This window comes from Apodemus sylvaticus, chromosome 5 (assembly GCF_947179515.1).
Source record: "Apodemus sylvaticus chromosome 5, mApoSyl1.1, whole genome shotgun sequence".
NCBI lineage: Eukaryota > Metazoa > Chordata > Mammalia > Rodentia > Muridae > Apodemus > Apodemus sylvaticus.
Window position 1 is genome coordinate 6236103 of NC_067476.1, and position 13908 is coordinate 6250010.

The 13908-nt window shown below is 45.2% G+C and overlaps 1 long non-coding RNA gene across 1 annotated transcript; it reads right to left on the bottom strand.

The window, feature by feature from the left end:
• Positions 1-227: 227 nt before the first annotated feature.
• LOC127685116 (uncharacterized) lies at positions 228-5154 on the bottom strand. The gene is made up of 2 exons (XR_007977791.1): positions 4906-5154; positions 228-287 (listed from the first exon to the last, which is right to left on the bottom strand). It is a non-coding gene; the product is annotated as an uncharacterized LOC127685116 (long non-coding RNA).
• Positions 5155-13908: the final 8754 nt, after the last annotated feature.

Genomic DNA, 13908 nt, shown 5'->3' on the forward strand with positions numbered 1-13908 from the left:
CAGTCCCTTCTAGAGGCGTGGGTCTAGTCCATGAGTGAGCCTGTCAGTGCTTCCTACCCTAATTCTCCTGGTCAGGGAGAGAGCTATGTCCCCGCCCCACCCCCATCCAGGACAGCACCTTTCTATGCCTGTAGCCGCCAGCAGCTACATGTAAACTGGGTTACCTGTTGAGAGAATTTTGGGGTCATAGGGAAGAGCGGCGAAAAGAAAGTACGGCTAAGTCAATGTTCACTGATCAAAGCCGTAAACTTTAATGGCGCCGGACCTTTTAACAGTTCGGGCAAACCCTTCCCCCAGACTCCAGGCTGAGTTCCGGTGGAAGTTGTCTAGCTTCTCTTGGAGGTCTTCGTCTTGACTGCTCCGGCAGCTGGGTGGGTCACCTGTTTAATTCAGGAATCCCTATACCAGGAAGAACAATGAACTTAACCTTTACTACGTGCACTCCACCCTAGGTGGAGCAGGATCCTGGCTAACTGGGAGAAGTTAACCTTGACCAAAGTCAAACTCTGACCAAGTGCAAGACTGCCCCAATATGGCTCTGTACATGTCCTCCCTTTTTTTATTAATTTGAACACGAGGAGGTAGAAAACAAGTGGATAAATATCCTTCATAAGAAGGCGGGCCTTAACCAGGAGGGGAAGCATTGACCGTAATTCCTCTTAAATATTGTATAACGTCTTTTTCAGAGGAGGGGTAATAGGCTCCCTTATTATTTTAAGGACAGCCTCTCGACGTTAACCCCTATGCAATTAGGTGTACTTCCTGGGGACTCAGAAGCAGAAATTCACCTCCCCATGCAGTGCTTTGCCTCGCACGTCTCGCTGGTACCCATGTTTGTTCAAAAACAAACACACATAGATCTGAGTTCTATGTGGCTCCCTCTTTGGAGATCCACTTGTGTAAGTTTTGAAGCCAGGGGGGTCTGCAAGTGTCTTTAACAGACATGTAATCTCTCCATCCAGGTGAGCCTGGGTGGAGACAGCCAGTCTGCTTAACAGACAAGGTCAAGAGTTAAAGGTGGAATAGGATTAACTTGTCCCAGAAGTATCCAATTCAGTTGTAAATTAACAACTTTAAGGACCCAAGGCTTGGCCTCTGAGATGGGAGAGGTAGCCTTGTGAATCAAGAATTAAGCTGTTACTTCTCAGGAAAAGTGGAGACTATATGTTAAATTAACACAGCTGGCTGAAGATTGTTAGCCATCTTCAAAATTGGAATCTTCAATATTGGGATTATTTCTAGACTAGTCTATGGTTAAGTCAGCTGAACACAATAAGGAGAAGAGTCATTTTAACTCTTCTTTAGATTAATTTTTCCTAAGCTAGCTTAACAGTCTCTATTTTCTGTCCCACAAAGTCTAAAAGCTTGAAGCTAGGCAATTTATCTAACCTGGGACATTTAACAATTGAGGTAAGTCAAGAACATATATCCAATATAGCTCTTATGTTACCATGGTCTGGGCATTCAGCAAGCACAGTCAGCATATCTTCTGCAGCATTCTGTGGAAAAAACAGAGGACATGCCTTCTCCCCCAATATTAAATCAGGATCATGGCATATGTTAGTAAGTGAATTCCTTCATTTCACCTAGACATCAATATGTCTAATTACAAGATGTCATATACATTTAGCAAGGAGTTTCTTGGCATCTAAATTTTAAAATTTTCTTAAAAACATGCAAGCATAATATAAATGATATGTACAGGGACACGATTTCCCCTCTCTTCTTTCTTCCAAGAAGATATTGTTTTATTAATTTAAGTTGGAACACAAAGTATAAACCATAACATAGGCAATAACTATGTAATTATATAAAATATAGTTGCTTTTTCTGTTAGAGCAGTTGCAACTAGACAGCCTAAAAATGAATCATTAGTCACATGTACATATTTTTTTAATCTTTTAAATTAGAAATATGAATATCATTTATCTGTAATAACTAAGTCCTCTAGGATTAACACCATTACGTGGTAGAGGTAGAAATTGAGGACATCAAGAACAAATCTTTATAATTTGATGTGCACAAAATATAAAATTATTTCAAATACCTAAAGGACAGTCATTTAGAGAACATATCCTTTGTTCTTAGAAATTTGAATCACATTTGTATAAACTGTAGAAATTAAAAATTAGCAGTATTAAAAATGGACCAATTTTAAGCAATTATAAACCATGAGCTATGTATATCTACTATTATTAAAAGCTTGACCTTTAACATCTTAAAAATAGCTGCTATAGCACCCAATTCAGGTATCTGTGTTGAAGCAGGGAGAAACTTAAAGGAATAAACATGTGATCTGATAGTACAAATTATCTTTTGGATAACAATTATTAATTTTGCCTAAAAATGCTTGCCATGTAATAGACCAACCATTAATAATAAATTTGATTGTTGCTTGAAGCAAGGAACAAACGTTTCCTACCTTGAAAACAGAGGTTTAAGACCTTTTGTGGCAAGCTTAAAATGAGGTAAATAAGATAAAGCCAATTAATATATCCTAACAACTTTTGAAAGCCATTTACCTAAAAATTCTAAAAGTCTATAGGAGCAAGGGCCTGTAACAAACATTCTATGAACATTATACACTGAAAATTTTAAGATCTTAACTTCTAGTATTGAAACAGAGACAAAACACTTTTTCTCACAAGACATAAGGCTGTTAGCCATTCCTTGAGGCAAAACTTTCTAATGAAATTGTTTTGTTGTCTCTTTAAAATTAGAAGCAAATGCTTTTATAACTATCAGAATGTAAAGCAAAAAACCAACCCTTTAAATTTACAATAATTTTATAGGGAGTAGACAGGCCAAATGTTAATGCTTTTATAGCCTCCTTGACCTTTCATAGATTTGAACAGCATTTTAACCCACACCTGGATAAGTCAAAAACCTTTTTTTTTTTTTTTTTTTTTTTTAAAGCCAAACACTCCCTAGGTGGGGCCTGTAAGGCAGAAACAATTTCTCAAAACTTCCTCACTAGCTTCCCCTGAGGCAGCTCTAAGCTTTGCATTAACTCAAATGTAAATTTTTTTATCTGCCCTAGGATCCACCCTGAGTCCTTGGCAAGAACATTGTATGAGATTACTGGAAAGTAAATATCTTCTAATCTGAGCCTTTTATCTAAGACCAGACCCAAACTATCTGTCCTGCAAGGACATTTTGAGGATTAAACAAAAGAAACCTGTAATTCCACGGTCAAAGGAACCTGCTTGATATCAAATACATTTTCACTGAGATCTCCTTTTTAATTTTGGAGACAGCAGTATCACTCTTAAAATTATCTTAATTACAAAATGTTAACAATTACGAGCCTGCAAACTGAAAACTGTAGCCAATGACACACTGATTTTTATTGTAACTCAATGTTTTCTTGCAATATTAGAGCACAATTGTAATTTTGGAAGCAAATCTCAATTTTAAACAATCTATTTTCTTTAAAATTAATGGCAAACACATATTTACAGCACAAGGTTTGTATGCCAGTTCTTATGTTCAAGTGTATAACAGTGTAACTTATTAAAGAGACAATATTTTAAATCTTAATCTTCATTAAGTCTAATCTCCAGGCCAAGATTCACATGAAACACCATGCCAATTTAGGAGCGTCCCAAAGGCCTGTATTTCCTGGATTGCGTCATGCCATGTGGTGTTCAAAATGGCGACTACCCTAAACTACCAGCCTTAACCATCATGCCACGTGTTCAAAATGGCGACTACCCTAAACTACCAGCCTTAACCTAACTTTTGTTAATAACATTATACCTTTTAAATCATGTGCAGTGACTTAAGCCAATACTCTATAGTCAAGACATGCAAAATATACCTTTAAATCCAATTATAAACAAGAACAAAGCATGAGTGGCGTTAGGCCACGTGTAGTTAGTTAAGATAGCTCTAACACTGAATCACCAGTTTTTAAACTAACCTTTTCTTAATAACACTATACCTTTTACATAATAACCAATTAATTTATAACTCTTTAGTCAAGAAATGTAAAGCCTTATATCATTAAAACCAATTAAAAACAAGTATAAAGCGACTACATGAATTTCACAAGCCAAACCAAAGTCTTCCCAAATCTCGAGGTTTCTGGGCTTTTAAGAGCGGCTTTTTCCCCAGCCACGCTTGCCTCTTGAGTGAGCTGCGCTGTCGCGGCATGGCTTTGAATCAATCCCCACACAAACTGTGGCTAGCTCAAGAGGTTACCAGCAGATGTAATCTTTACCAATTTTTTCTTTTTAACATGAAACAGTCATTCACACAAAGACACAGAGAGGACATAAAAGGGAGGACATAAACATACACATAGACAGTCGGTCGGTCGGTGCACCGGGACAAACACGGAAAGATACACAGAAAGTTAAGCGTGCTTGTTAAGCAATTGCATCCATTTTCCTCTTTAAACAGCTCTTAGAAGCTGTGGACATATGCCTATTTTTAAAAACCCCTTTCTTTTCGCCGAAATCAGCTCTTACGAGCTTTGGGCAAATGCCTACCAAATTCCTTCCCCATATTTCCCTATCTTATCAACCCAAGCAGTCCTGCGCTGGGTCCACGCAGTATGCTTGAAAAACTGTATCCATTCCTGCACTCACAACCATAGACACGAATTCACTAGCGCTAGTTTTGCCCTCTATGTTGCTTACCGTGCGGACACCATTAATTTTCACCTTTTTCTGCGAAGCTTCGCTGGATAGGGCTACCTCAAGAAATTCTCTCGTGCCAGGTCTTCCCACGTTCAGGCGCCACTATGTAGCCGCCAGCAGCTACATGTAAACTGGGTTACCTGTTGAGAGAATTTTGGGGTCATAGGGAAGAGCGGCGAAAAGAAAGTACGGCTAAGTCAATGTTCACTGATCAAAGCCGTAAACTTTAATGGCGCCGGACCTTTTAACAGTTCGGGCAAACCCTTCCCCCAGACTCCAGGCTGAGTTCCGGTGGAAGTTGTCTAGCTTCTCTTGGAGGTCTTCGTCTTGACTGCTCCGGCAGCTGGGTGGGTCACCTGTTTAATTCAGGAATCCCTATACCAGGAAGAACAATGAACTTAACCTTTACTACGTGCACTCCACCCTAGGTGGAGCAGGATCCTGGCTAACTGGGAGAAGTTAACCTTGACCAAAGTCAAACTCTGACCAAGTGCAAGACTGCCCCAATATGGCTCTGTACATATGCCGTGCCCTTTCCAGTCCCTTCCGTGTTTGCTTTTCTTTTGTGGAGATGAGGCTTGGGGTAGATGTGACACGATGAAATTAACGACACCGTGGCTTGTGTTTCATATCTCTATGGGGCAGACTATCTGCTGGCCTCAAGCCTTTCTGGTGTAGCTAGGATCCCTCTGTAAATGGCCTTGGGAAAAGATGGGTTCACTTGGGCTGAGTTTCCATTTCTCCTCAGAGCCAGGCACTGAGGACTCCCGTCAGCTTCTTCATGGTGATTGGCTTATGAATCCTGAGAATGGGGGTTAGAGAGAGTCCTGAGAGTGGAGAGGTGGGGATCTCACGGAAAGGTGTCTGTGGGTCACCTGGATAATAAAGAAAAATGGTCGCTGTGGCAGTCTGAATATGCTTCCTCCAGGGAATGGACCTCAGGAGGTGTGGCCTTGTTGGAGTGGGTGTGGCCTTGTTGGAGTGGGCGTGGCCTTGTTGAAGTGGGCGTGGCCTCGTTGGAGTGAGCGTGGCCTTGTTGGAGGAAGTGTGCCACTGTGGGGGTGGGCTCTGAGACCCTCCTCCTAGCTGCCTGGAACACAGTCTGTTCTTGGCTTCCTTTCCATGAAGATGTAGAACTCTCAGCTCCTCCAGCACCATGTCTGCCTGCATTCTGCCATGTCTCCTGCCACAATGATAATGAACTAAACCTCTGAGAGTGTGAGCAAGTCCCAGTTAAATGTTGTCCTTTATAAGAGTAGCCTTGGTCATGGCGTCTGTTCACAGCAATGGAAACCCTAACTAAGACAGTAGTCACCTTAGTCCAAGTGCACTGTGGGCTTCACTGAGGCTGCTGTGGCTTCCAGGCTTCCTTACGAGGGCAGACAGGAGGGTCAGGGAATCCCACAGCCTCCCAGAAGGACCCTATCTATTGGGTCCATCTCTCTCTTCTTCCCCTCCTCCAGGGTGAACTCTTCCAGATAAGCAGGGAAAGCTAGGGCAGGCTCCCTAACCCACCCAAAGACTCTGAGAGAAACAGTAAGAAGGCCCAGGGGTGGCTAACTAGACAGGACCTGCCAAGAAGGGAAAGGGAAGGACGCAGGGCCTTATAAAACACCCGAGCAGGCACCCAGCCTTCAGCCTCTCGCACCCTGAACGAATGGGGGTTTATTTTCCTTTTCTTTGCTGCTTGGCCGGTTGTCCTTCCTGGGATCTCTTTGATTGTTTGTTCTTGCTGGGAGAACAACTCAGTTCCCTAAACCGTGTTCCTCACCTGCATTCCACGTGGCTCTGGTGAGGCTCCATCCCTCCTTCCCCTCCACGTGGCTCTGGTGAGGCTCCATCCCTCTTCCCCTGGCTGTACACCTGGCACTGCAGCTCACCTGTGCCACCCAGTGCCTGGACCACTGCTCACCCACAGCCTCTTTCATCTGAATGACTGGCCATCTCCTCCACAGAGGTGCAGCACCCCGCCACCCCACCTCCAGTGGGACGTCTGTCTGTACCTTGTTAGGACCCTAGTGACACTAGGAATCCTTCTCACACCTTCTCTGCCCAGGGTTTCCACTTCATGCCTTATCTCCATACTGACCCCAGATAAATATATTCTGAATGTGACACAGTCCTCTTAGGGATAGAGCAGGTCTTTACTGCCTTTTCCTGTCATCTGCCCATGATAGCTATGGCTAAATGTCTGACAGTCTTTGTGGAGTCTTTATATTTATCTTTCCTTTTTAAATCACATTTATTTATTTCTCTTGTGTACGTATATGGTTCGAGTGTGGAGGTCAGAGGACAACTCATGGAAGCTGATTCTCTCCTCCCGCCACGTGGGTTTCAGGATGAAACTCAGGTCAGCAAGCTCGGCTGCCCGCAGCTGCTGAGTCGTCCGGCTAGCCTGATAGCTTCCAACTCATCAAAGATCTTGAGAGCTGCGCACAAAGCAGAAGTTTAACCTTTCTCCTTTGTCCTGCATGCATAGGAGCTGACTGCGTCCCTCCACGGTGGCAGCAGGGGTCTGTTCTTGGACCCTATGCTCTCTGCTTCCTGGGTGATGATGATTAGCAGCTCTGCAGGGCAGTGTTGTGTGCAAGGCAGACAGTCCCCAAGCTAGACACCTTTTTTCCCCTGTCATTTCTCCTTAGATCTCAGCTGAATGACTTCTTATAAATAAACCTATGAGGTTTAGTCCTCTGGAACGATAATTAAGATCAGCTTCAATTCTCAATTAGGTGGGAGAAACTGGCAAGGGGGAGCCGAGGGTCAGAGGCTCAAAGGAATGAGCACGGGCTCTGTCTGTCTGTCTGTCTCCCTCACTGTGTGATCTTGTACAAGTCAATCAACATGCCCGTGCCACAGCTCCTTTATCTATAAAATGGGTTGATAGTACATAGATTCTTCTTGTAGGTCTGGCACAGAAAGGCCAATAGGCTGGGGCTATCTTGATATATATTAAATCAATGTCTTTTTAAAGATAAGGCATTGTTATGTTTACTACCAGAAAAGGAAGAAAATGGAGCTAAGAACGCCACAATGCACCCCTGATTACAAAGTGCATTCATTTCAGGGGTGTGCACGTGTTCAAGACTTTTGGGGTCACTCTAGTGGCTGTTAACTGACGTGCTGGTGCCAGCCCTGAACAGAGAGCAGCCATTACATGCATTTAGGTGCCTCGTCATCGTCGTCGTCGTCGTCATCTGTGAGTAAGACTCCACAGTGTTCGTCACACTCATCCTCAGGGGTCTTGAACTCCAGCTGCTTGAGAGCCAGAGTCCTTCCTCCGCTCTTCAAGGGCGCTGAGGAAGCAGTTCGCCAAGGCTGACACTTTCTGGTGGTGCAAACTGGTAGATGTGAAAGGCTATCCTGCCGGAAAAAAACAAGCTGAGCTGTGTGTCCTTACCCCACAGCTTGCCGGAGACAGGAGGATGACGGGCCTGAAAAGTCAGAGGCAGAAATGAAAGTCACAAATATCGACCCAGAAAAGGCCCAGCTCTGAAGTGTGGAAAATTCCACTTGATAAATTTGAATGAACGTACTGAAGATTTACTGGGATAAATTATAAGTTTAGCAGGATGACAGATACAAGATAAACACTTTTTAAAGATTAATGCCTTGTGCTGTTGAGATGGTTCAGCCATTAAAGGCTCTTACCACGAGGCCTGATGTCCTGGGTTTGATACCAGGACTCACGATGAAAGGAGAAAATTAAGTCCTGCAAATCGTCCTCCAATTGCTACACACAAGCCACGGCAATTACCACCCTCACATAAAGAAATACAAAAATAAATAGATACATAAAATTTAAAATGCAATTAGGGTTTTATGCTAATTTCTATAACCCAGTAATATGGGACTTTGAAAAGCAATTGCGTATCGGAAATCTAAATCAGGTTTGCCTGACTCTGTGATGCAGATACATCATTAGAGACACATGCATCATCTGGAAGATGGTAAGCAAAAGAGCATCTGTGACATCGGCCACTGTGTTTTTCTTACAGTTCAAGTCTTCAAAAAAAAACAAAGAAAGCAACTGACGGGCACCTCCAGCCATTGCAAGACTCCTTAGGTGTGACACTAATCCCCTGGGTTTCCACTCCCCCCACCCCCATTCTCCCATCCTTGGCTTCACCTCTTTTGTGTTAGACCTTTTGTTTCATCAGAATACACCACTCCATGACTCTTTCAGAAAATTAACTGAGTCTGCTTTCCATTTCTTTCCCAAACTAGAAAGCTGGGTTTTGAAGTTGACAGGAAAAACTGGTATGGGTTTCTCCCCTGCCAGGGCATCTCCTCTTGTGCCCAAACTCGAGGTATTTATTTATTGGTGTGAAAGTACATATTTATAGGAATGAGGAAGAGGAGGGTACAAAGGTCAGAGATCAATGTTAGAGCTCTTCAGTCACTCTGCACTTTGGTTTTTCTTAAAGATTTACTTCTTAAAGATTAATTATAATTATTTATTAAAAGTATCTATTAATTGCCTTTAATTATGTGTCAGTACACATGTCCGTGCGTGGGTATGTACACATTTGGCGGCCAAAGGCATCTAATTCCCTGGAGCTATGCGCCAACTGACATGGGCGCTGGGGACCCAACGTGAGTCCCTGAGAAGAGCAGCAGGCACACTTACCTGTTGAGTCACCTCTCCAACTCCACTTCACCTCAGTTTTGAGAAAGACCTCTCCCTGAGCCTGGAGTTGGTCAGTTTGATGAGGCAGGCTGGCCAGGGAGCCCCAAGGACCTACGGTATGCTTTCTAGTGTTGAGTTGGTAATCACCACAGTACCCACTGTTTGTTTATGTGGGTGCTGGGGCTCAGATCTATGCCACCTTGGCAAGCATTTTGCTAAAATCCCCCTCCTCCAGCCAATCCTCTTTCTCTCACTTAGCCTCTCTTGGGCTTTCTCTTTCTGGATGTCAGACTCCTAGTCCTATGATTAGCCATGCATGGGCTACTGTGGTACAGGCCTGTTTTCTGTGTTCTTCCTAGCAATGAGCTCCTCAGCTCTGAAGACAGGGTTGTCCTGTGGCTTGGAACAGTTGGCTGTTTTCCCCATCCTTTGCTTTACCACTCTTCCTTTAGGCATGGCTGCCATCCGCATGGTGGCCTCTGGAGCTGGTCCAAGGCCCCCAGCTTCCCCTTCTGCCCTTTGCGCTGAATTCCTTGGGTGGCACCTGCCTGATCTTCCAGCTCACTAATTTGCTCCTCAGATGTCTCTTTCTGCTTTTCAGACCGTCTATTTTAAATCTCCACGATCTCTAATTAGTTCTTTTATATAAAAGCCCATTCTTGCCTCATGAATACAATAACCACATATCTCTTTAAGGATAGTAATTATACTTATTTTAGAGTCTCCTTCTGCTGATTTGATCAACGCTGCTTCCTCAGGCATCGGCGTTTCTGCCTCTTTCTTATCGGCTCCAGGCTCACACATTTGGTCATGGGGCAGTACGCCCAGCTCCACAGTTGAGTCTCACTGTTTATCTGTCTGCCACTGTGGTGCCTGTTTCTGCACTTCTAATGGAACTTAGAGAGGTATATCCCCTTACCTGAGGCTTTACTGTATGGAGGATTTTTAGCTACAGAGGTCAACCTGGTCAAAACAATATTCAAGGGAAGATTCCAGAATTAAACATAAGCTGAAATGCCTTTAATTAAGAATATGGCGTGAGTCACTGCTCTGAGTTAGCAGTCTCTTCCAGTATCTGATTATAAATTAAACTTGATCCTAGGTACGTGTGTTCGCACAGGGCTCCCCAAGCACGTGCCCAGGGGCCACTGTGCACGGTTTCAGGCTGGATGGAGAAGGGTTGCTTTCTTTCCACGGAGCTTGTTACCATTGCCTGAGGTCAGCAGCTACCTGGTCACTGCTCTGCCGTGGTGGCCTCCCTGGGTCTCAGCGCAGGGTCAAGGGGTGCAAATAACAGCCAGGAAGGAGCGAGCAAGTAGTTGAGTTGTGGGGCCAGAAGCAAAGGCTGAGCGGCTCTGACCGCAAAACTCACACAGCCACTTCCTACCACTTTTACACCAAGACCACTGTCCACCCCACCCCACGGGCGCTGTCCACTACTGTCCACCCCACCCCATGGGCGCTGTCCACTACTGTCCACCCCACCCCACGGGCACTGTCCACTACTCTCATGACCACTGTTCATCCATGGTTGGTTGCCATGACTCTGTATCAAGTCCCATACCTTCCAGTATATTCTTTCCTCTGGTGTCTGCCTCCTCTTACTTTGTGACTCTTACAGGAGTCTGTTTGCTGATGACTTTTGTGCAGTCTTGGTTGCTGGAGCCAGCACCTCCCACAGGCAAGTCAGACGTTCTACCCCTGTGCTCCATCCTCAGTGTCACACTAAAGACAGCCTCTCTCCACATAGGCACAGCACTGGCGGGTCCACTGGGTCCTCCGTTGCTTGTTTGGGTTACACCTGGGCACTGAGGAAACAACTAAATGTGTTCAACCACCAGAAACCAATTAAGACGACCGGAAATAAGGCATAAGGCTCATGTCATACCATTAAGCATGGCCCCTGGCCAGCCAGGTGGAGAGCCACATGGCGTCTGGAGAAGGAACTGAGGGTTCTACACCTGAATCCACAGGCAGCAGGCAGGCAAAGAGAGACACTGAGCCAGGCCTGAGCATTTGAAACCTCAAAGCCTGCCCCCTTCCTTCAACAAGGTCATGCCTCCTAATTGTACCACTCCCTATGAGCCTATGGGGGACATTTTCATTCAAGCCTCCACCTTCCATTTCCCCTTGCCCTTCAAGACACACCTCTGTCCACTTTGGGGGAAAAATAGCTGCTATTCCCTTCCATTCCAAGGAGAGTTCTGGAGAACAAAAAATGTTTCCAGTCATGGGTACAATTGCACCGACAGGGATGTGGATCCTGAAAATTCTGTGAGGTACACCTTCCTCAAGTCCTGCAAAGAACCAGGAATTCTTAGCAGCGAGCACATAGTGGCCTCAGCCATTCCCAGTGCTGAAAGCTGTGATTCAAAGACTCTTGTCCCAATAGAACCGGCCTTTGGCATCAACACCCAGTAGTGTCTGGCCTTCTAAACTGTCCCATCTCTCCAGACACCAGCAGGTCATTACCAAGAAGCACGTAGTCACCAGCACCCAAGGCTTACACGTCTCCTCCCCACCTCTGTGGAGATCCTCCACCCTGGTCATTTTAAGCTGCCCTTTTCCTGGTGCCTTAGGCTGAGTCTCTCTTAACTTGATCAGCAGTGGTGAAATTGGATCAGGACAAGCTGATCAAGGCCGCTCCTGCTGTATGAATGTCAGAGGCCCCCGGGCTCATAGACCTGTTGTTTTCTAAAGCTTCATCTTTGACAAGCAGATGGCGAGGCTCGGAGGGCCTTATTGAATTTGTATTTATGGAAATGATGCGTCTGATTATCGCTGGAGGGAAGCAGTCCAAGCCAGAAGCTAACGTGGCCCTTCTATGAGGCTTAAATCTACTTACCTTTAGGAAGGCGCTGTGCTCCCCGGGGACAGATGGATCTGCTGACTGGTGCCAGCAGAGTCAGAGACTAAGTGTTCTCTGTGTCCATGGCCTTGTGACCGCGGGGACTGTCCTCATTTGGGAACTGAGGTGCAGCTTGTATGTCCTGATGCTCTATCTGTCCAAAGTGGACATGGGAAAGTCAACAATAAAACAGTAATGGTCCCAGGAGCTTGTCCTGTGGTGGTTTGAATGAGTCCCCAGTTGGTGGCACTGTTTGGGGAGGCTTAGTTGGTGTGGGCTTACTGGAGGAATCATGTCATTGGGGGAAAACTTGAGAGTTTAAATCTTCATACTGCATCTTCCTGGTTCTCTCTGATTCTGGCTTATGGTTCAAGATATGAGCTCTCAGTTTCCTGTCCCTGCTGCCATGTCTGTTGTCTTAGCTCCTGTTCTGCTACCATAAGGAGACACTGTGGCCAAGAGAAAGCATTTAACTGGGGCCTTGCTTACAATTTCAGAGATCCGGTCCATTCTCATTATGGCAGGGCCCATGGTGCATGCAGGCAGATGTGGTGCTGGAGAAGTGACTGACTACATGTCTGGTCTGAGAGTTACAGGCAGAGGAGGGTGAAGACTGATCCTGACATGGGCTGGTGCAACTTCAAAGCCAACCTTCAGTGGGACACTTCCTCCAGAAAGACCACACCTCTGAATTCTTCCTAAACAATTCATCCAACTGGGGACCAAGCCTACAAACAGATGAGCCTGTAAGGGCCATTTTCGTTCAAGCCACTGCACCTGCTGTTTCCTACCACATCCATCGTGGTGGACTCTTATCCCTCTGGAACTGGAAACCAAACTATACTCTCCATTTTATAAGTTGTTCATGGTGTTATCACAGTCACAGAAGAGTAACTGATCTACCCCTCAATTTAAAATAAAAAATCACCTGCTTGATCTGCAATATCATTTCTCACTATGAACCCAACAGCCAAAAAGTGGAAACAGGCAGGGGGTGGCTCAGTTGGTAAAGGTTTGTCACTCGTGGTTTGTCAATTTGATACAGCCTGGAATCACCTGGAAAGAGGGAGATATTGTCTAAATCAGCTGGCCTGTGACATGTCTGTAGGGGGCTGTCTTGATTTCCTTAATTGACATGGGATAACTGTCCTAGTTACTCTCTGTTGATGTGAAGACACCACAACCAAGACAGCTTACAGAAGAAAGTTTGCTTGGGGCTCACAGTTCCAGAGAGTGAGTCCATGATCATCATGGTGGGGAGCATGGCAGCGGGCAGGCATGGCCCTGGAGCAGTAGCTGGGAGTTTACACCGTGAGATGCAACCATGAATCAGGCAGAGGTAGGGGAGAGGGAGACGTGGAGAGAGACAGGACTAACTGGGAATGGTGTAGGATTTTGAAGCTGGCCCCCAGTGACACATCCCCAGTGAGGCCACACTTCCTAATCCTTCCCAAAGAGTGCCATCACCTATTCAAATATATGAGCCTTTGGGGGCCATGCTCCTTCAGGCCACTACAAAGACCAACCTTGAAAACGAGTAACACCACCCCCTGGGTTGGGTTCTGCATTGTGTAAGAGTGGAAACATTGATCTGAGCATTAGCCTGGAGGCATGCATTCTCTCTCTGCTCTTGAGTGTGGTGTGACACGACCAGCTACCTCAAGCTCCTGCTGCTCTGAGTACCCCACAGTGATGAAGGTGGAATTGTGAGCTAAAATAAACACTTTCTCCCCTAAGTTGTTTTTTGTCAGGGCATTTGGTCACAGCAGCAGAAAGGAAGCTAGGATACC